The sequence below is a fragment of the Ochotona princeps genome, chromosome 15, assembly GCF_030435755.1.
Source record: "Ochotona princeps isolate mOchPri1 chromosome 15, mOchPri1.hap1, whole genome shotgun sequence".
In the NCBI taxonomy this organism is placed as follows: Eukaryota; Metazoa; Chordata; class Mammalia; order Lagomorpha; family Ochotonidae; genus Ochotona; species Ochotona princeps.
In genome coordinates this window covers 9,238,997-9,261,713 of record NC_080846.1, presented here as the reverse complement: position 1 = coordinate 9,261,713, position 22,717 = coordinate 9,238,997, and the positions used below count along the sequence as shown (strand labels likewise).

At 49.1% G+C, this 22,717-nt stretch overlaps 1 protein-coding gene across 4 annotated transcripts in view; it reads right to left on the bottom strand.

Moving 5' to 3' along the window:
• Positions 1-22,717, bottom strand: part of LARGE1 (LARGE xylosyl- and glucuronyltransferase 1) — a 460,854-nt gene that overhangs the window by 414,915 nt on the left and 23,222 nt on the right. Inside the window, exon 1 of one of the 4 annotated variants that reach the window (XM_058673506.1) lies at positions 534-654. The exons of the other annotated variants lie outside the window; for them this stretch is intronic. The gene's annotated coding sequence lies outside the window, so the exon portion shown is untranslated. Of the gene's footprint in view, positions 1-533; positions 655-22,717 lie in introns of those variants that run through there. 4 annotated transcript variants of the gene reach the window in all.

The following is a 22,717-nucleotide window of genomic DNA, read 5'->3' as shown; positions in this document are numbered from 1 at the left end:
GGCAGCCACCTGCCCACCCACAGAGGCTGGTCAGTCACCTACCCTGAACCACTTTCTCTTAGAAACAGTCACAACGGTGACAATCCTACAGAGGGACTCTCAGACCAAGGCCACTGGAAATGCTCAGTACCTTATCAGACACACACAATAAACTCCATCCGGGACTATTATTAGCAGAGTCCTCCCCATGGAAGCACTTAGCACAGTGCCTGGGACCTCAAGCACGTAGCTCTCCTCCCTGGGTCCTCACCATCATCATCCACATCACCAACCCCAGCTGCCCACATGGCCTGGAACTCGAGTGTCTGTGTCTGCAAAGCACAGTCTCATGGAACGTAAAGACCAGACAACAAGTGCAGCATGGTGGGAGGCCAGCCCCAGATCAGCCTGGAAGCTGATCATACTGGGGGAGGCAGGTGGCCGGCAGAGCCAGGAACAGAGACTTGGAGATAAAGAGAGGGAGCCAGGAAATGGCCTAGCACAGAAAACAGTCTTGAAAGTGGATCTCTTGCGCAGAAAGCACGCCCACTTACCTCTGCCCCAAACACCACGGAGGCCTCCAGCAGCCCAGGCAGCTGTCTCCCCTGGCAGCCCCGAGGTGGCCGCCAGGATCCGGCCCTGCTACAGCACACAACCTCACTCCCGCAGGTCTTGACTTTGTGCTTCGCTTTACCCTTGCATGGGGCACGAGCATTTCCCTTTTTAACCCCTGGCACGAGGAGGGAGGCATGCCTCAATGAGTCGGCTCAGTGAGGCACTCCAGAGTTGACTTGCGTAACTGGTTCAGAATGCTGTCGGGGCACGCCCCTCTCCCAGTAGATGGCACCTAAGCCAGAGTCCTTTCAGAGAACCTACCTGGGGAACGAGGCACGGCAGCCCTGGAGCCACAGTCTTTCCAGGGAGTCATTCACACAAGGGCTCCAAGAAGGAGAAACGGCTCTGATCCCCATTTCACAAAGGCCAGAGACGTCAGAGGACTTGGCCAGAATATGTGGGATTCACCCCCACGCGGCATGGCTTCAAACAACCCTACAAAAAAATCTAAGCTGGGCCAGCAAGGAGTGATGTGTCCAAAAGCACCCTTGCTAAGGTTATTGGAATTAACAATGGCTGTGCTTTGTAACAACCATGGCTTCAGGCTCAGTGTGGTAGCCTAGTGGCTAAAGTCCTCACCTTACACACACCAGGATGGCATATGGCCACTGGTTCATGTCCCGGCTGCTCCAGCTCCCGGCCTGTGGCCTGGGAAAGCAGTGGAGGATGGCCCAAAATCTTAGGACCCTGCACACCCATATGGGAGACCCAGAAGAAGCTCCTGGCTTCGGATCAGCTCAACTCCAGCCATTGCGGCCACTTGGGGAATGAATCAGCAGACAGAAGATCTTATGCTCTGTCTCTCCTTCTCTCTGTAAAAATCTGACTTTCCAGTAAAAATAAATAAATCTGAAAAGAAAGAAAAGAAAAGAAAAGAAAATGAAACGAAACAAAACGAAACAAAACGAAAAGAAAAGAACACAGCCATGGGGCAGCTGCACCTTGCCTGTCTGAGTCTCACGGGTACGTAGCCTAGGATGCATTTCTGTGCTTTCCTGTGCACTCCCCATCCCTGACATTTTGGAGACAAGACTCAGCTGGAGATGTGCCTGCCTAGTGTTTTGTGAGTCAGGCTGCAGTCCCTCAGCCAAAGAGGCTAGGGGCCACCTCCAATCCAGAGCTGCTGGCAAAACTCTCCGTGTTCAGGGCCAACTCCTGAATGACAGCCACCACCTGTCCTTGCCGACTGGAGAACCGTGGGGGCAGAGGGCCATGACACAGAGATGGCCAGGCTCCCCAGCCTTCAATCAGTCCAACAGGAGTGGCTGCCCTCAGCAGCCGGCCATGCCTGCTGCACCCTGAGAACCTGCCAAGGAAGCTTATGGGCAGTAGCCCCAACCACACCCCCCGGGGCTGAAGACCAGGGCAAAGAGCTCCGCGCTTGGCAGCAGAGTATTGCACTTTGGTGCAGATGAGCCATTTGCCCAACCATCGCCTGACCAGCTGTACCAGCAGCAAGGGAAGTGAGAAGCATGGGCAATGAGGAACCCACCTGCCCCACACTCCGAAGGTCCCAGCACTCCTCCGAGGAGGGAGCCCCACCCACAGGTGAGGCAGTGCCAGGGCACTGAAATGCAAGGGCTGGGTCCCTCCCTCCACAGAGCCACAACCCAGATGCTGCTCCATCTGAAGAAGTTTACCATGATCTTGAGATTTAAACAAAAAGCCAAAGAAGAAAATGCAGCTGATCTCTGACTTTGTGCGGTGGATCTGTTTTCTCCCCGTGTGACCTCAGTAAGGCACACAGCCTCTGGGAGCCTCAGTTTCTCATCTGGGCCATGGACACAGGAACCAGGGCAGTGAGAGCCTCAGACAGGCTGGATGCCACACTGGTTCCCATGACAGCTGCAATCATGAGGGCTTGCTTGAGAGGGACAGCACACAAAAGGAGCTAAGGAGTCACAGTCAGGGAGCTGATCTGAGAAGGACCAGCACTGGCAGCCACAGCCATGTAGGGAATGAACCAGCTGATGGAAGATCTTCTCTCTCCTACTCCTCATTCTGCAACTTTGCCTTTCAAACAAATACAAAACAAAATCTAAAAAATCCCAAACAAATTTTTTTTAAAAAGCAAAAAGAACTCAGCTGTGCTATAACTAAACACATATACCAGACTTCACAGACTTACTAGGAAATCAAGAAAGTAAAACATTGCCGTTCTCTATATATTTTGGTTATACCAAGTTAAATACAACATACTCCTAAAATAAATTTCATCTGTTTCTTTAAGCATTTCTTCTAAATGTGACTACTAAAAATTTTTAGAATTATCTATGTGGCTTCTATTATCTTTCTTTCAGAAAGCACTGTTCTGGCTTTCCTCAAAGTTCCTCCCTCAAAGAAGTTTTCATTCCAATTTCTTAAAATAATATGTCACATCTTAATAAAATAAACACACTGACAGTATTTTGTGCGTGTAGAAACTAGGCCCATTTGGGTTTGAAGTGCCTGTTTGAAGTCCACATGACTAACACACAGGAAAGCCACAGTGCAACACCAGCTCCAACCACACCAAGCTGGGTTCTTGCTGATACCCAGTACCAATCCCCTTAGAGCTCTGTCTTCATTCCTTGAAACAGGGACCTCACCACATCATCACGCCAAGAAGAAGGGGAAACTAGCAACAAAGATTTGCGGAGAGAAAACCAGCATGCTTGACACTCAGAAGCGTTGAAGGCCCGGCCCCAGGCCTGAGGTTCTTCTTCCGTACGGCACATTGAGGAAGGCAGGACCCTGCGCACTCCAATGGCTCAGGTGGGGTCTCCGTGTGCCACACACACACACACGCAGTGCCTCATGTCAAGTCATAGGGAATATCATCCCAAGACCCAATAAGATATGGATTCTTTATCCTCACTTTACAGATATGGAAGCCAACTTGCAGAAAAACTCAAAGTCACAAGATGAGAATTCAAGCCCCATCTGCGCAAATCCAGCTCTGGTTCACTGCATGCTTCCCTGCTTCTGCCAAGCCGTAAAATCAACCACTCCTTCCTTAGCTCACCCTGAACTAAGCACCAGCTGCCCAGCACTCACCATAGTGTCTCAGAATGTGCAGTTCTGTGTCTACTCTGCCTTATCCACGTGCATATCTTTGGCTCCTAGCATACATCAAGCACGCAGGAACGGTGCAATAAAAATCTACTGATACAATGAATGAAACAGCCAACCAACCAGCCCAGCCACCACCTCACCCTGGGTTTTGCTCTGACTACCTTTTCCCACCCAGCTTCTCTTTTCTGAATGTTGATGTCCTTCCCCATGGGTGGCTTCTCCACCAATCTGTTTGCATGGAGAGAGGCCAAGTGCAGGGCTTTCAACTGTAGCTAGGTAACACCAATTGTCACCTCTCCATTTTTATTAATTGCTAGGTTAATCAAGCACTCCAAATGGTATCCACCCACGTTAACACACACTCCTTTCTGCAAGCATTTCTGAAGGACCAAGAAAAGGAGCTGAAGCTGAAGCAAAAGACAATCCCATGGCCCTTGCAACCCAGCATGACTACCGTATGTTCTGGAATATTCGGCCTGAGTCTTATCACATCAAAGGGTCTGGATCAAATTCTCAACCACCCACAGTTTCAATGGAGCAAAAAAAAATTTTAAGAGATTTATTTATTTTTATTGCAAAGTGAAATATACAGAGAAGAGGAGAGAGAGAGGAAGATCTTCCTTTTGTTGATTCACTCCCCAAGTGACTGTCACGGCCAGTGCTGCACTGATCCAAAGCCAGGAACCAGGAACTTCCTCCAGGTCTCCCATGCGGGTGCAGGATCCCAAGGCTTTGGGCCGTCCTGGACTGCTTTCCCAGGCCACAAGCAGGGAGCTGGATGGGAAGTCGGACCACCAGGATTTGAATAGGCACTCATATGGGATCCCGGTGCGTTCAAGGCGAGGACTTTAGCCACCAGGCCACCACAACAGGCCCTGAATGAAGCAAATGTTTAGCCAAGCAAATCATTATGTAATGTCTCACTTAAGCCCCCTAAGCATCCTGTGACACTGTTATTTCCTTGGCCACTGAAGCCCCATCAAGAAATACAGGTTGAGTAAACCAAACCCAAAATACTCGAAATCCTCAATGCTCCAACTTTTGAGCCTTTTTGAGTACTGATGTAACACCAGAAACAGAAAATTCCACACCATAAAACTTCAATTCTTGCACAAAATGATTCAGAATACCATATAAACTTATTTTTACGCTACACGTGTATTTCTGAAACAAATGTATTTTATGTTTACATGTGCATTCCAGTCCTAAGAGATCTTACTAAAGTCATGCAAATATTCCAACATACAATGTCATCTGAAATATGTTATTTCCAGACTCAAACACTGCAAACACGGGATATTCAACCTATACAACTTCACTCAGCCTCCCATAAGAGAGACCAGAGACAGAGCTGAAATCCAGACTGGTCATGGCACTGGTCATGCCCGATGCCCAGCAGGCAGAATCTAACAGCACAGCCTTGCCTCTTTTCTGAGGGCCGGACCCACCACCTTAGACTCGCCAGCCACATCCTTGTCACTGCAACGAGCCAGGATCATCCCTTGGGAAATCTTTACTCAATCACCCAGTCACAACAGGTCAGAATGTTTCCCACCTGGGTATTGTTTTAAATTTGGGAGACCGTTCTCATCTTTGCATCTCCCACTGATGAAACAGATGTTGCCTTACGTGCCCTCTTGCACGCCTGCTCAGCTGGGCACTGCTCTGCAGACAGTAAACTCAGAAGCAAGGTAGGAAAAAGATTTCTTCTGTGTCTGTCTCTTTGTATGTGAAGGTACTGAACATGCTCAAGGCACTTCTTCCTTACCTGTTCATATACACTCTGCCTTACATATTCATAATACGCATTTTCCGAATTTGATTACCCTTGTCAACTTTCCTCTTTGCACGCATCTCTATTTCATCTAATTAGCCATTTTAACTTAAGATTTTATTAATTTTTAACACAATATTTTAATTTATATTACAGTGAAGGCTTAATGCTCCAAGAAAGAGTTCAATGAACAAAAATCACAAGGATTATATAGTCCAGCAGGAAGACAGGCAATACAAACAATGATCAAATGAAAAATGTTCAACTCATTCGCATAAACTGCACTTCAAAATATTCACAAAATTATCCAAACTGTTGTGGTATATAATTCCTATCCAGTTGACAAAAATTTAAAACAATATTTGGCAATACATGGTATCTGCAGGAAATTTATAGATGTAGGCACTTCTCCTTTCGTTGTTGTTCTTGATTTAGCTGATTATTTATTTATTTAGTCACTCTCAATAAAGATGCCACTGAAGCTGCTAGGGCTAAAATGTACTGACACTCCCTGACAGGCTCCCATATGGAGAGCCTAACGGTCCAGATGCCTTCCCACACACCAGGTTCCCAGAAGCACAAATCCCAGCCCAAGGGGGTGGGAAGAGGATGTGTGAGCACAGGACACACTGCACAGCTCACTGTTCAGCATGTCAGTGTGAGGCCCTGATGCCCCAGTGTTCACAGCGCCGTGACCCCAGGTGACGTCACCTCCAGCTCTGCACAAGCGCAGGTGGAGAATCCAGAGGAAGGCCGAGCCTCTGCTGGGAAGGCCGTCCTGAGTCTCACCACACTCAGAGGCTTCTGAGAAACACAACAGGAAACACATCAGAACTGCAACCAAGTTTCTCAAACATAAACAACAAACTGACACTATTGGGGCTGGGGATGAAGGGAGACGTGCTGACTAAAAAGTACAGGCCGTAATTTTATGAAAATGCCTGTCGATTCTACATTCTAGCAAACAGTATTTTTTTTTTCCATTTAAGAAGTAGACAGACAACAAGGTAGAGACAGAGAGATGTCGCATCTGCTGGTTTGTTCCTCCAGTGCCCATAGTGTCCACGCCAGAGCAGGACTCAGCCAGGAGCCAGGAATTCACCTCAAGTCTCCCACGCAGGAGGGCAGGGACCCAACCGAGTCATCAGAAAGCTGAAGTCAGGATCCAGACCAGGCCTCAAACTTAGGTGTACTCTAATGCAGGTGTGTCTTTATATACATATACTTTTCTTTTCTTATTCTTTTTTTTTTCCAATTGGAAAGGCAGATTTACAGAGAGAAGAAAAGACAGAAGGATCCTCCTTCCTTTGGTTCACTCTCCAAAAGGCCGCAGCAGCCAGAGCCAAGCATCTGAAGCCAGGAGCCAGGACTTCTCCCAGGAATCCCACACAGGTGCAGGTCCCAAGGCTTTGGGCCATCCATGGCTACTTTCCCAGGGCACAAGTAGGGAGCCTGATGGGAAGTGGAGCAGCCAGGACATGATGGGATGCTGGTGCCCTAACAAGATCTTAAATACAAGGTTTAAATGCCAGACACAGCCCCTTTTAAAGATCATCAAAATAGAATCCTACCATTTCCCCATACCTTTAGGGTCTGGCAGTACGGCACAGTAGCTTAACCCCCATCAGCAGTTCTTGCATCCCATATGAGCGGCTGTTTTTCCCCCAGATGCTCCATTTTTCGATCTACCTTCCTCCTTACGGCCTGGAAAAGCAGCAGAGGAGGGCTCAAGTCCTTAGTCCCCCGGACCCACGTGGGGATGACCCAGAAGAGCTTCTGGCCTCCAGACCAGCTCAGCTCTGGTGTTGCAGCCATTTGAGGGGTGAACTAGTGAATGGAAGATCTCTGCCTCTCCTCTCTCAGTAACTTTGTCATTCAGATAAAAATAAAGCCTCAAAAGAAACTGCCAAGGTAAATAGTTGTTTCAAAAACAGCTCTCTCACCTAGAACCTACACAATATAAAGTAGTGAATTCCATTCTCATAAAGACCCATTTACAGAGTGTATTTCACTGACGGTAAGCGCAGGGGTGGGGCCCAAGAAGCCATGCATGAAACACGCACTTCCCAGCAAGGAATTAGCATCACCTGTCTGAGTTCAGCCCGGTGAACAAGCCCCAACACAAGAGGTTGAGACTGCACAGGTCCTGGGGGTAGCACCACACCTGGGAAGCCACCGGGAATCCAACCCCACAGAGCCCACCCAATGGCAAGCCCTCTTCCCTTTATGCGCCAGTCTCAGTAATCGAAGGCCTTCCTTGGGATCTGAGGGGAGCAGGGCAGTGGGGTGGGTGGCCCACTATACTCCCTGCAGTGGATGGCTACCTCTTTGCATCCATCCAGTTCAGTTTCCATCTTATTATCTCCAATGCAATGCTGGAAAAAAAGAATAAAGACATACCAAGAATAGTGACATACCAAGCCAACCCTCCACCTGTGGCACCAGCATCCCATATGGGCACCGATTCATGCCCTGGCTGCTTCACTTCTGACCAGCTCCCTGCTTATGACCTGGGGAAGCAGTGCAGAATGGTTCAAGTCCTTGGGACCCTGCACCCACATCGGAGAACTGCAGGAAGCTCATGGCTCCCAGACTCAGATAGGTTCAGCACTAGCTGTTGCAGCCATTTGGGGAATGAATTAGAAGACGGAAGACCTTTCTCTCTCTCAAATCTTTCAAACAAAAATAAACAAATAAACAGATATATAGACAAATAAAACACTATGGTGGTGAGAGAAAACCACTCACCCAGAATCAGAGGATGTAAGCCATAGAGTCTGGACTCAAATCTTCCACAGTGCTTCTCAATCCCCTGCCCGGGTCCCAGACACCCTCCCCTCCTGCCTGAATTAAAGCAGGCACCTGCTCTGTGGACTCCCTGCCTCCACCCCTAGGACTCGGGGCTAACCTGCAACACAGGCCTAGCCCGAGCAACTGTGAGTCGGCTTGGAGATCTCTCCCAGTGACCCCCAAACCTTCGAGACCCAGATATCATCTCCCCTAATGGCTGGCCCCTTCCAGGCACACGCTTCCCTCGGGCTTGCTCAAGCAGCAGCTGAGCCATGACCTTGGCAACCTTACACATACCTCGGCCTCAGTTTCTTCCCCAGACATCCCCTGCCTCATCCTTCCATCTCCTTCAGGAACTTGTGCAACCCACTGAGAACAGCAAACCCTACCCCCGACACGCCCGCCCCTCCTATCTGCACCTGCGTTGTCTCTACAGTTCCTGTCACTGCACAAGGCACACTGCCTTCTGGTTTTGCTTGCTGCTCCATCTCCCTCAAGTTTAACACAAGTTCCATGAGGACAGGGACCACGAGCCACAGTGTTTAGAATGGCACCTGCTCAATAGCTGTGCAACAAATATGCAAAGAACGTGAAGAGCTGAACCCAGGCTGGCCTCAGCTGGTCCCACCACCTCCCTCACCGTCAATTACAAAGTCAACCTGCTTGGGACACAAGTTCAGCCCACACAATTGGCCTCCGTCAAGACAACTGATCTCCAAGCATGCACTAATCAGGAGGGTGGGCACATATCCCTTCCAAGCCAACCGCCTACTCGCAGGGGCCATCACCATGGCTTGTCCCTCTGATGGCATTAAAGGGAACAATCTCCACACAGGTCCATCAGCCATGGTTGAGTCAGCCTGGGGAAACTACCCAGTCCCCCACCTACTGTGCCCACCCATGCCAAGGGCCTGACACGGGAAGCACGTGCCACATGCCAGCCACTGTGAGTTTGGCCGGGATGTCTCAACTGTGCGGGGGATCGGTGGGGGGCAGAGCAGGGCCAGATGGGGGGAGGCCCTGAAAGGCCAGATGCCACCATCCTGCAGAGCTGCCAGATTCGCAAGGGCACTGCTCCTGCCGTGAGGGCTGGCAACCTGGCATTTCATCTGCCTGCCCAGAGGGGGAGGCCTTGTGCCCCCACACCTCACCGTCTTAGTGGTGTGAGTGCACTTGTTCCAAAAGTCAACCTTCCTCTCCAAGAGACGATGATGGGGCAAACCTGGACTTCCTGAGTGCTCACAGCAACCTTGCCTCCTAGCGTCTGAAGCCAAAGAGCCCTGTGGCTTTTGAGACGCCTGCCAAGCACAAAGGCAATCGCCTTGTATAGACCACGCCACCAGCAACACAGGTATTTGCGAGCTATTCTGCAGGGGAAGAGGCGCGGGTGAGAAGTTTAACAAAAGGACAGGTAAGATCTTCCCAGGAAGAGGAAGGATAACTGGAAAGCGTGAAAGCCAAGCTGCACAGTTTTTAAATAAATTTGAAATAAGTACATCCCACTGTACTCATTAAACATTATGAATCCCATTTTACCCATGCATAACTGAGGCTGATATGCAAAGAAAGTCACACACGTCAGGAGCAACCTGGATCACTCTCAAACCCAGGTGTTCAAGGTGTCACAGTACTGGGCCCCATCAGAGTAACTGCACCTCAGGGACTTCAGAGAAGCCACCCCCTAACTTGCTGAGCAGAAGGGACAGCTGTAACCTGCCAGCATCAGAGACTGAAGCCCTGGAGTACAATTAAAGAAAAAAAAAAAAAATCCCCTTCATGAGACAGTCAAATGATTTGGTGAAGTCCCAGGCCCCGCATTTACCTCAATCCGAAAGCCTCAGTGTGCTCATCTGTAAGATGGGAAGGTTTGTTCCCACTTCGACATCACAAGGTTGCTTTAACAACCTGTGAGGTTGGCACAGGGACACAAGACTTGTCAGTGTGCTGTGTCACCTCCACAACCACGGAAAATAAGTTTAGCATTGGGTACAAGCCACCCCGTTTGCAGTACTTCTGGTATAGCACTTAACAGGGACTTGCGGCTCTAAAATCAACTAACAAGACTCTTATTTTGACGTTTTTGTTTTTATTTACCTGAAAGGCAGAATAACAAAGAGTGAGAGAGGGATTTTCCATCTGCTAGTTCACTCCCCAAATGCAGGAGCTGCGCCAGGCCAAAGTCAGGAGCCTGGGACCCCATCCAGATCTCCCACGTAGACTGAGGGGGCTCAATATCTTCCAATATCTTCTGCTGCTTTCACAGGTATGTTATCAGCAAGCTGGAACTAGAGTTTGGATACAGGATGCCAGTGTTGCAAGGAGTAGTCTCCCCCCTGGCACCACAACAGGACCCAAGACAAGAACCGAATGAGGCGGGCAGCACTCTTCCCCCGAACTGGCCCACCCCTTCCCAGAAGACACCTGTCTGACCTGCTCACACTGGCAAGATTCCCACAAGTGCAGACAGCCCACTGCACTGCCAGAAACTGCGGAATCATCGGAGGTCCCATCCACAGCCAGAGACTCCATCCTGCTTCCTTAGCTTCCCTCAATCCAGCAATGCCACTGGTACCAAAGCAAGGACTCACAGTACAAACACAGGACCAATATCCAGTAACCAGTGGTCACACAGATGGGCCAGAAGATAAAAATTCTAATTCCAGATAGCACTTAAATACCATTTTAAAAAATTAAAATTTAAAAAAAAGGTAAATTAAACAAACAAAGTCTCTGAGAATACCTACAACCTCTTGAAAGTACACTGTTTAAGAAACTAACTCCCGGGGCAGAGACATAGCTGAGCAGCGAAGACACTGGTTTGAGACACGTATGTCCCAAAAATCAGGGGACCAACTCTGTCCACTGGCAGATGGGATCTGGCAGTGAACACACTGGTTGAGACATGACTGTCCCTGAAATCAGGGGACCATCTCTGTCCCCTGCACTGACATGAGCTGGCAACCAGGAGGGGCACAACATCACCCTCCTGGCTGTTGTCACACTTGGGAGGGCGGGATCTTTTCCCTCGCCGGCTCCTGTGCCTTCCCATCCCACCCAGAGACCTGCATGGGTCTGCAATTCCCTCACCTATGTGGCGATCATTTTAAAACAGACAATTAAAAAAAAAAAAAAAGACACGGATTTTTTTCAAACCCCACTTGCATTCCTGCAAATGTATGTCCTAGAAGGCGGCAGTGACGACTCGTGTAGTGGGTTTCCTGCCACCCACATGGGAGACCCGGACTGCCTGCCCAGCTCCCGCTTTGGCCCAGAACCACCCATTACTGGTACTCAAGGAGTGAACCAGACTCTCAGATTACTTTTTTTTCTTAGGATGCAAACTCCTTCCTCCCTTCTACTGCCAAAATTCCACTAGTTTCAAAGAAATCTCTTTGTGCTGCATTTGCAACCTTCTCTCCATTTACCTTTTAATCCAATCAGAGACATGGTGCACACATGTAGATGACTGTATGAATTCTGCTTCGGACAAAGCTGACTTGTTTCCCAGGGGCGAGGTGGTGGGACACGTCCCAGGCCCCCACCGCCCACAAAACATCTTCCCAGACAAAGCTGCTTCCAAAAGATTTCACACTTCATTTTGGTGCCATAAAATTTTCAAATGTATGCAGAGTACTTTTCAAAATAATACGCATTTTTTCCATGAAGATTCTGAAGGCTCCCCTTCTATCCTTACACAACATTCACAAGAGTCTTGCAGAATGGATGACTGTTGGCGTTTTCAGCAGCTTCAACTCAGGCCCACACCCAAGTACCTGACCTACTGACGACCTCTCTGACCCCTAAAAAGCACGAGCTGCATCCAGCGCTTCCAAACAGCCCACCTCCTCCAAAGGAAACTGCAGGCTGAAGTACGGATTGGCACAATGGACGACAGCTACCTCTGCTGCTCTAATCTCGCCCAGCTGCCTTCAGCAGGGCTATTGTTTCCCTTTTCTCTATAGGAACTTCTGCTCAGGCCCCCAGATTCGATATGCACGAACAGATTCTGATTCAAAGCTATTGTCTTCTATTTTAATTGTCAGGTTGGCAAGTGTAGTCCTCTGATGATTCCCATGGCAAAGGCCCAGGACCTCCGCGCCCTCCCGGGCTGGGGCAGACGTTGGTGTGTGAGAGCGAGAGCATTCCTCTGCAATGCTGGTGACATCTTTGTCAATGGAAGAACAGGAAGTGAGCCCTCTGAAGTCCATCCACACCAGAGCATGAGATTACAGAGCCAGAATACTATGCATCTACAATGTTAACTAACGGGGTTCCTAGTAGAGGCAGCTGGAGCCCAACTCCTCATAGCAGGTCTCTCCTCCCAACCGGGTAATGCCAAGACCATGGACTCAGAGTATCTAACATGGGGAGACAGGCTGTGGGCCGGCTCACTGCATGGAGTCTCACCATTCGTGGTATTTGGGAGGGAAGGGGACTCAAACTGTGCTCACAGAGGCTCCCTAATATTTATGTCCCTCTGTTTCCAGGTGGTTTTAATGAATACATTTTATGTGTCAGACTCAAGCTGCTAATCCCTACCCGAAGATAGGATCACCAAAACTGGGTTTCGCATGGAGAGTAGTCTGCAGTGATCGGAAGATCAGGGAGGGGAGAGGTGAACGGACCCGTGCTCGTTCATCCTCTAGCTATCTCCTGAGAAGCTCTGTGCCAGGAATGCAGGCAGGTGCTGAGGACATCACAAGAGGCCCTTGCCTTGTGTAGTGTGTGATCTCATGGAAGCTTGCTCCTACTCTGTGTGAGGCATCAGGCTGTGAGTTAATGGCACAAAAATGAACTGGGGGGCTAGTGCTGTGGTGCCGTGCGCTAAGCCACCACTTGCAAAGCCAGTATCCCTTCTCAGAGATCTGCGTAGAGAGCCAGCCGCCCTGCTTCCAATCCAGCTTCCTGTTAATGACAGTCCAAGTGCTTGGTCCCTTGGTTATTGTAGCCATCAGAGGAGTAAACCTATAGATGAACACACCATCTGTCTCATGCTCTCTCTCTCCCCACCACCCCCGGCTGCCACACTGCTTCCTTCTCTGTCACATGGCCTTTCAAATAAATAAAACAATCTCTTTGAAAAAAAATGAGAGTATGTCAATCTAGTGGGAAGGGCAGGTGCAGGTTGGAATGAGACTATGATATCACTGTGTAACTTGAGCAAGCAACCTACCCTTCCTGGCATAGTTAATTTCCCTGGAAAATGGAAATAGCATTCACACCTAGAATTCCCAAGATGATAATGAGGATTACATGAGACCACATCCATGAAATGCTGTAAAACATGTATCCTGGCAAACAGAAGGTACACCAGACACTAATTCGGTAAAGCTCTTTGTGATGCGCACTGTAAATATCACTTGTTATGAAAGGGGATGCTGCTCTCTGGCACTGACTTAACTTGAGGTTTTAACAGTTTGGGGAGTCGACAGTGGTGCAGGAGCACGTAAGATGTCAGTGACCACACCAGCATCCCATTTCTGATTACCAATCTGAGTCCCAGCTGCAACTTCAATCCAGCTCTCCCCCTCCACTAACATGCCTCAAAAACTAGTAAAGGGTGGCCCAAGTGGTTGTGTTCCTGCCAGCTATGGAAGGGATCAGAACAGAGTTCCTGGCTCCTGGCTTCTGGCTGGCCTGGCGCTAGCTGTACTGGCCATTTAAGGAAGACTTCTATCCCTCTTTCTGCTCCACTGTCTTTCAAATTAATAAATGAATCATGTAAAGGGCTTTTGGCAGGGAGGGGTCCAGTGAAAGTGAAGTTGTTACACTATGTAATGGGAAATTAGCACCAATGCATTGGCTTTAATGAGAAGTCCACTTTGAAATCACTCAAGATAACACATTTTTAAGTCAGAATCTGAACCAGTGCTCCTCTATTCTAGACTTGGCTAACAACAGTCTAAAAACATCTCTGATCCTTTCCCAGCTGGCTTTCCTTCCTTAAAGTCCCTTCACTGAGTCCCTCCTTGGCATGGGCCACACGTTCTCTACCTGTGTTACAGTTAAGGGTCTCGTTCTGCCCTCCCAACACTATCACCAAATTCCACGACTTCCTTCAACTGGACCCATTGCTTGGGTCATCTTAACATCCCACCCTATTGGCCATCTGTTTCATAACACTGGTGCCCAAGACACCATCCCCAAAACCAGCATCTTCCCACTCATGCCGCTGCGGATTGCCAGGGACTTGGCAGAATTTTGTTTCTCCCTGAAGGCCCTCAGGGCTCCCTGGGGGTTTCTGTTTCAAGTATAACCCAAACTGACTCTTCCTTGGAACAGGCTGGCAGGACACAATCAGAACACAGAAGAACACAGAAATGTTCAGGGTCTTTCCTCGTGTGGCTTTAGACTGCTGCTCCATCACCTCTCTGCATCCCACAGGTGAGAACATTAGCACAGGTCACCTGGTCAGGCCCCATCACAAAACTCATGGCAACTGGCTAGGGACTCAGCAAGAAACAGACCAGGAACGCTGGCAGCCTATTTCATCCACTACCCAGGCCCCTCACACCCATAAAGTCATCACGAGGAGTTGAAAAAGCAAGCCAATGTGTGTGAAGGAACGAAGACTGAGTGCCCTTTAGAGCCCTGTCAGGACACATGCCAATTCGCCAGCAGCCGCTGTGAATCCTAAATGCCATGCTACAGGAGCACTCTTGTTAAATATTAGTTTGCTAAAGGTCCCCAGATTCCACTGTACTTTCACTCAAAATGTGGCAATTTAAAAATCTGCATGTTCACGGCACTATTTTTTTCATGCATTTCTGATTATGAAATAAAGCCGTATCCCCAGTCATTCCCAGGGGAGCCAGAGGATGCAAACCCATAAGATAAAAAAAAAAAAAGGTGACACCAGTTTTTGCACACATGGGGTGAGGGAAGGGATCACAAGGGAGAGAGGGAAGAGGTGACTTTGACTCCAGTCTACGGTGCTTAATTTTCATTTAACTACCTACTCCAGTCGAGAGGCTTAACACAAGCACAGTAAATTCCCTGAACTTAGGAAATGATACGTTATTGAAACCACAGCAGGGAAAAGGGCTTGGTTTAGAAGACAAAAAAGACTGAAGCCAACAGAAGTGTCATTTTCCATTACAAGATAAGCACTAAAGGGGGGGGGGGGGGGGACCCACACATTTTAATTGAGAAAGAAGTCACTCTACTGCAGAAAGAAAGATAAAATTAACCCGTAGTGCTCAATTCTACCGTCCCAGTAAATCCTGCAGTTCCTCCCAAAAGTCCGCCAACAAACTTCAGATCATTCTCTATGTCCCTGTGGGTCCCACTGACATTCGCTCTACGCTATTCATGTACTCAACATACATGAGAAGCGTGTGTGCCTACAACCAAAGCAGACAGAGACCTCTGCTGTGACCATCAGCTTACACTCAAGTAAATGACACAGCATTATTAACAGGCCTGTCACTGCAGAAAAAGACTGAGCTGGGTGTAGAAGGCAGGGCTGGGGTTAATGGGGAGTTACAAATTGAAATAGGGTGAAAAATCACCAAGCAGGCTTAGCTTCTCTGTGTTTAACTTCCAAAAGCTGTTGAAATCCATCACCAGGCTGTACAAAGCAGCCACAAGGGGAGAATCACCTCAACCTTCACTCTGGCAGACACAAAGGGGCCCTACCACCCGGTGTTTGCAACGAACCCTTCACATCCAATGGGGCTCAAGGAACTCGGGAAGTGGCCAATGCCAGTGGCCAGGAGCCACTGGCACCGACTCCCAAAGCCCTGTTGGATGTGCAAGGCCACTTCACAAAGGTCCTGGAAGAATGCAATCAAAAGTTTACTTTGGGTGCAGGAGTTGTGGTTCAGCAAGTTAAGCCTCTGCTTTGGAGGCCCTCTTCCCATTTCAGTGCGCCTGGTGGGAGTCCTGGGTACACCAGTTCTGAGCCCGATTCCCACCAATGCACAGAGAAGGCAGGAGATGATGGCTCAACTACTTCAGTCCCCACCACCGGGATGGAGGAGAGAAAATCTTTCTATCTTTCTCCTTCTGCATCATTCTACCTTTCAAATAAACAATTTAAAGGTCTTTATTATAGATTTATTTTTGTATTGCAAAGTCAGATACACACAGAGAGGAGGAGAGACAGAGAGAAATATCTTCCGTCCAATGATTCACGCCCCAAGTGACTGCAACAGCTGGTGCTGCGCCAATCCGAAGCCAGGAGCCCAGATCTGCTTCCGGGTCTCCCACGTGGATGCAGAGTCCTAAGGCTTTGGGCCATCCTTGACTGCGTTCCCAGGCCACAAGCAGGGAGATAGATGGGAAGTGGGGCTGCCGGGATTAGAACTGGTGCCCATATGGGATCCCGGCGCGTTCAAAATTTCAAAATTCTTACCAACATCATTTTTCAATTCCATTTGCTATGAGCTTTGTAAATACCTTGATCACCAAATCTCACAGGGTACCCTTGTCCCTCTCACTGCAAGTCACACAGAACGTGAGCTAAAGGCACTGCAGATGCCGGATCCACCAATTCCTTAGGAAATCAGGAGCATCCCTCACTCAGCCCACAAAGCAGAGCTTGTCAGGGCCAGTCGTGTGGGCCCCAGACTCTTCAGTCTAAGGTTAAGACGTGGAGCAAGCCTCTAGCCATAGGGAAATCGTGCCTTTCTGCTGCCCTGGGCCATCAAGATATTTATAGCACCCTTCATGGGCCATACAAAGTCATCAACTTGAAAAATGACCCTGCTCCAGAGTTATCTAATTTTTTGAGTCCCACCTGCAGTTGCCTTGGCTGAAGCAGACCAAATGATGCTGTGGGTCTTGGACGGCACCTGTGGAACCAGCATTCCCCTGGAGGCAGTCAAGATTCAAGCTAATATGCTCACATCCCACACAGGAATTATCTGTGGTCCATATCCAGTGCCGTCTCCTTATCCCAGCTTCCTGCTAACGCAGACCCCGAGAGGCCGTGGGAATGGATCAAGTGCTTAAGTTCCTGCCCCTGCACCGGAGACCTGGCTTGAGCTCCCAGATGCCAGCTGCAGCAGGCGTCTAGGGACGAACCAGAGGTGGACTCTCCATCTGCCTCCCTCCCTCCATCCCTCTATTTCTTTTTCTCTCTCTGTCACTATGCCTCTCAAGTGATTTTTTTAAAAAATAATTTTAAGAATAAAATATACAAGGAAAAGCACAATGGGAGAGTTGGGTGGGCCACAGCTTCACCCTCACTGCTGTTTCGTCTTTCTTTCTGCTCAACCTCCCCTTACAGGGGTCTCTCTTGCTGTGTGGGCAGCCCACCTGAGAAGTGTTGGCTCCCACGCCCAAGACACACCCAGCCCAGGTGAATCGACATATCTAGACGGTCCTGGGCATAGACGGTGAAAGGCAAAAACACCTTGAGCACCTCACCTCCCCTACCAAGGAGCTGCCGCCAGTGAGACATCTGCTCCTGACCACCAGGTCTCCCTCCTTATTTTAATCTGAGCTTTCAGCTGTGCTCCCAACCCCACGCAGTCAGCCCTGCATTAGTGGTAGCCGGGCAACGAATGATCAGCAATCTCCAGGTGGCTTCTGTAAGCAACAAATGGATTCTCCAAGCAAAACTGGGGCATGGGGTCTGAAACGCCATTGGGGTCTGTGGAGGCAGACAGCCCAGGCCGGCGAGAGCACAGCTTTGAAGTTCTAATCCTGGCTTGGCCGCCTCTGAGCTCCAGATGACAAGGAAATGAACCTCACTGCAGCTCAGTATGCCCATCTGTAAATCGGGCAACATGACAACGACCTCATTAGGGCTGCTGGGAAAACACAATGAGAATCATTAATCAAGTGTTTGACATACAACAGGTGCTGAAAAAGCGGGGAGGGCAGTGGCTCTTTTTAAAAATTGTTTCATGGGAGGGAATACAGTAAAAATCTACAAATCAAAATAAAATCTCTGGGACTTAGCGGTTTATGGAGACAACCAATGTTGCAAAATATCTGAAATCCAAGCTACCCCAGCAAACCTGACCACCTGCATTTTGGCCTGGTGAGTGCTGCATTGGAAAGCCCAGGCATGGGCTAGGCCTGTGGCCACCGGTGAGGGTGGGGGCTCACCTCAGAGAACTGTGCGAGAATGCACCCTGAGCCCCTGGGTGGGACACACAAATCAGAAACTGGAAGACAGTGAGAAGGAGCTAGCAGGGTGAACTGGCACTGACTACGAATGCATCTCAGCATGAACAGAGAAACAGGCCATCCATACACCCCACAGGACATGAAGAAGGAATGATGAAGGCCTGAGAGGCCCAGAGCAGAAAACCAGAGATGAAAAGAGATTCAAGTAAGACTCGAAATGCTACAACAAAAGCTCAAAGCAATATAGATGGGACCAGCACTGGGGACACACTGGGTTTAGACCCGCCACGCAACACAGGCATCCCGCAAATCCCAAATGTTCTGCTTCTGACCCGGCTTCCCCCCAATGCACCTGGGAAGGCAGAAGATGGCCCCAGTACCATGTGCGAGATCCAGATGGAGTTCCCGACGTCAGCATGGTCCAGACCTAGCGCTTGCAGCCATCTAGGAGATGAACCAGTAGATGACGCAAGATAGGCCTGTCTGCCTCTCTCTATTTACTCTATCATTCTGTCAAATAAACAATGTTTTAAGATAATGATATTGATACTACACATGTATGATCCTAGTTTGTATAACGGAGGCATGAGTCTGGTTCCCTGGGTCCCTGGCTTAGTACCTCATGAAGGAGTAAAGTGTCCTCCTGCAAGCTCACTCTGGTGCCTGCACACCCTGACCCTCAGCTCCTTGAAGTCCTCCATTGTCTCTAGCCACATGGACTTCTCCAACTTGTCGACATCCTCAGGCCAGCAAGAAAAGTGTCAAGAGTGAGTGTGCCCCCAGGACAGAGTCTTATGGAATAGACGGTGATTAAAGTAGGGACATCCTATCACCTTTGTCATAGTCAAAAGTCCCTTGCACACCAAACAAAAGAGATTCTAAAAGAGAATTAACTTCAGCAGGTGAGGCCCTGGGGTGTCACCACAAAGTATTCAAACTAGGGAGTAACGTTCTCAGCACCCACTTCTCCAACTTTATATCTCTGTGCCCATTAAGCACTAACTCCCAAACCTTCTTCTGTAAGCCTCTGACAACCACCATTGCCCACAGGCATACAATCATAAGCCTTCATCCTTCGGTTACTGCCTTACTTCACTTGGCATAGCATCCTCCAAGGTGTAGCATGGATACAATTCCCTTCCTGCTTCTGGATGCGTAATATTCCACCATATGGATGAATCAGTGTATTTATCCATTCTCCCATTGATAGACACCCGGTCTGTGCCCTCCTTTTGGCTATTATAAATAATGCTGCTAAGAAAATGGACAGCCATGCATTTACTCCAGCCCTCGCATTCAGTTTGTGGAATTAGAACTGCTGGATCCTACAGTACCACAGACACCTAAGAGGTCAAAGTGTGCCTCTGTTGAGGTAGAGCAGCCTGGGACTCTGTTAAGACTTTTGGCAGAAGGCAAGTTGAGAAGCCAAGTGCCTGAGAGTAATGCCACATCACTGCCCCATCTCCCCTCAGTGGTGCAGTCACCTTGCCCGGCATGTGGACAATCAGCAGCATCAACTCCCCTCCCAACACGTTCTCGGACTGTGGCTGCTTAGTGTGCATGGAAAGCAGCCCTGTTCTGTCGCACTGCTTGAGTCTTTCTCTAATGAGATACTCACTTGCTCTCTCTGGGTTTCCAGCACCAAGACAGTAGTCTCTCCAGCTATGCCATGAGGGCCCCGGTTGGCACGTGCCGCAGCCCAACAGCCCCTTCCCTGCCAACCCGACCTGATGGCAGAGCACCAAGGAGAGGCCCTCAGAGTGAAAACTTAGGACCCAAAGAGGCAGGGCCCTTTGCCCTGCCAGCGCCCCAGGCTTCTGTCTCCTGGGGTTCTCCACACAAATCTTCGCAGGTCGGAGACAGTTTTGCCTTGCAGACTTCTCTGAGATCCAAAGACGACTTCCGCCTCCCTCCCTGCCTCGAAAACCCAGGAAGAGACTGAAATGAAAACCTCAGGTTGACTCACAAGTGTTCCAGCAAACGGCACACCCTCCCTGGCTAAGCAGCTGGCGACCACAATCAAGCCCATTCTTTAGGAAGCCTCACATAGCCACTCCTCTGCCTCATTTTTGCTTACTCAAAACACTGCAAGTGGTGAACTCCGGTGACGCAGGAAGACAGAGTCCTGGGCATTCGTTATCACACGCTTCCTTCCTTAACTACTTTTCAGGGCACTATTCAATAGCACTGGGTACACTCACGGCCCTGTGCGACCAGCACTGCAACCCATCCCCAGAACTTTTCCACCCTCAGAAACTGTTATGTGTCACTGCTGCCACCAAGTAGCACAAAACAAAAGCGAGACAGACAGGCGGGGCCCCAAAGGCACCAGAGGAGGCTGGTGACCTGGTAGAAGCAGGGACGGGAAGGCATGACGGGAATACGCAAGGGAGGCAGAGACGTGCATATCTGGATCCAACCCACAGGGGATGTGACATTGGAAGGACACTGCCAACGACCTGATGCACTCAGCCAGGACGTGGCAGGGGCTTCATTACAAAATGTAAATGACTGCAAACAGGCCATTATGAAATCTCTAACATGACAAAGCTCCGTGTTGAAGCAGATTAATCAAAAACAAGTACATTAAGTGCATGCATCGCAGGGACCCATTTTCCCGGGGAACTACAGGCTGCTCTCAGCTTTCGGATCCTGGCTTCTCCCTCCTCGTTTCAATGTTGTAGCCATTACTCGCTGTGCCACAAGCCACCTGCTGTTTCTCAGTAGTTCTGGGTGGCAAGGGTGTAATTTGTTTTACGATTTGCTTGGGAGGGTAGCTGCTTAGTATTCTCTTTCAAAGACATTCAGCAACCATAGCATTGAGACCCTATTTTAAAACAAACATCCGGCCCTATCGCTCCTTGCAGTTTCACAGTAGCCACAGGACACTCAACCATGACCACGCGACGCCTAACAGCAGCTGCCTCACCCTTCCCAGAGTCACGAAAGCAAGTGGATGGCAGTGTGAGCTGGAGAGACGCCGCAAGAGGCTGGAAGTCAAGGACCTGTCCAGGGTCACCTAACGGGTCTGTGCCTCCTCACACCCAAAATAAGCCAGCTGACCCACACGCCCTCTTAGAGCCCTGAAAAATCTGAGATGTAAGAGCGAAAAGTGCTTTCAACTAGACAATGTTACTGGTACGTTTACAAGGGCATGTCAAAATGTTCAAGGAGAAATAACTGAAAATTTCGGGTGCAAAAAGATTCTAAAACCCATGCATAGCTTTTTTGGAATACCCATTTTCCTTGACTTTTCCGAAGAGCCCTCCTTACTTCCTTCTCCCCTTCAACAAGTCCCTAATAACATTCATCTTTACCTTAAAGCCAACTGTGGGGGCTGTTGCTGTGACACAGTAGGCTAAGTCACAGCTTGTGAGGCCAGCATCCAACACAGACCTAGTTGAAGTCCTACCTGCAACATTTCTGATCCACCTCCCTGTTAATGGCCTGGCAAAGTAGCAGAAGACAGGCCAAGTGCCAGAGCCCCTGTATCCCTGCTCAATAGCCAGATGTGACTCCTGGTTCCCAGCTTTGGCCTGGCTCAACTGAAGCCATTGTAGCTCTTAGGAAAATGAAGCAATAGATGGCAGATCTTCGTCTTCTCCCCACCACCTGCTCCTAACTCTTACAAAGAAATAAATTAATCTTTAAAAAAATTAAAAAGACAAAGTCAATCCATACACACTCCTCCAGGACAGCTTCCACTAGCTCCTCTCTCTACCCATGCAATAACTCTTCCTCTTGCCCTCCTTGTGATGCTGTTTTCCAGACAACAAGTTGTGGATTCTATCAGCAAGTCCTCTCCTGATCTATAAGGACAGGGCCTTAGGGATGGAGCCAGGCGACATCACCACAGCAGGAGGTCACTGCCATGCTCCTCCCTTCAGCAAGGAACCACAGAACACACAATACTCCCTGGCTCCCATTCTTCTGCACCCTGCAGCATGGCTGTGGACTCCAGCCCTGGGCATGGAGCCACCAGGGGTCTTCCCAAGTCTTCCCACTTCAACAGCCACATCTAAATCTCATCACCAAAAAAATACTTGTGTTGTGGTGCTTCCAAGAGTGGTCCTGGGCGAGGCCACAACTCAACAACAAATGATCCCCGAACATTATCATCATTTGGAGAAGCACTGACATAAAACCTTCCTGATGGGGCCCAACTTGTCAAATTCAGAAAAGGCAAAAAGCTATAAGCTCTCCCATGTTAGAAACAGAGCTGAGTTCTACAGATCAGCTATGCCTGTCCAGCACACTCCTGGGAGCAAAATCAACATTTCTCACAACCAAGTGATGCTTCCAGCTTTGCAAAATTTGATGTAACAACACAATAAGCATCAAGTGGAATTAGACATGGGGTAGTTTTAGCCTAGAATCACAGGTGCCAAGTGGCAAGGGAGATGGCTTTGCTGGGAAACATGACAG